This window comes from Aplysia californica, unplaced genomic scaffold (assembly GCF_000002075.1).
Source record: "Aplysia californica isolate F4 #8 unplaced genomic scaffold, AplCal3.0 scaffold00739, whole genome shotgun sequence".
NCBI classification, from domain to species: Eukaryota; Metazoa; Mollusca; class Gastropoda; order Aplysiida; family Aplysiidae; genus Aplysia; species Aplysia californica.
In genome coordinates, this window is record NW_004798009.1 from 344,685 (window position 1) to 345,468 (window position 784).

Below are 784 nucleotides of genomic sequence, written 5' to 3' on the forward strand. Positions count from 1 at the left end.
GGGTGTTGAATAGGACGAGGGATTGGGGCAGGATGTAAAGGGTTCATTTGTTCGGGTAATGGGTAAATCCCCCTCCCCACGCCCCCCAGACTCAAACGATATCAAGCCCTATAGAATAATGTGCTTTTACGACTGGTAATGAAATATATAACACAGGAATTCGCTTCTAGTTTTAGTGCAACCAGAGAGCCCGCGCCAATCTCGGGCCTGGCAGTGAACAGGTTAACAGCCTGTCAAGTCTTCTTGTAAAATGCAAATGTTTTCAAAATAGTAAAGAAACTTTTTTGTTTGTCATTTTTGTCATTTTCTTCTATTTCATCAGTTTGAAATTCGTTAAAAAGCATGGCAATGTACTTCTTTTTTAAAGTCTCTCAGTAAAGCGCGGTGATGCCAACAGATAATTCAAAGAAGCGTCTGCTTGCCTTTTTTCTCCCACACATGAAACCCAAATAACCGTCTGCCAAAACCTCCTCTTATCAACGTCAATGTTCTAAAAAGGCGACAGTAGACGAATTTTGTGTACATTGTAGGTAATGTATGGCTTGCGTGACATCCGGTTGCCTTTGGGTAAGGGAACATTAATACGGAAGTCCCCTAGTGAATATTTCCAGACTGTGCAATCTATAGCCTTCAGAAATTCCTGGTTACTATCTTTGCAGTTCCATCTTTAAAAAGCTAAAGAAGCTCCCATATGCGCTCATGTATATAGTGTAGATTGAATCATGTATGGGAGTTTTTCTGAAAGGCACAGGGGAAAAAGTAGAGATGTCAGTTTTGGGCTAAT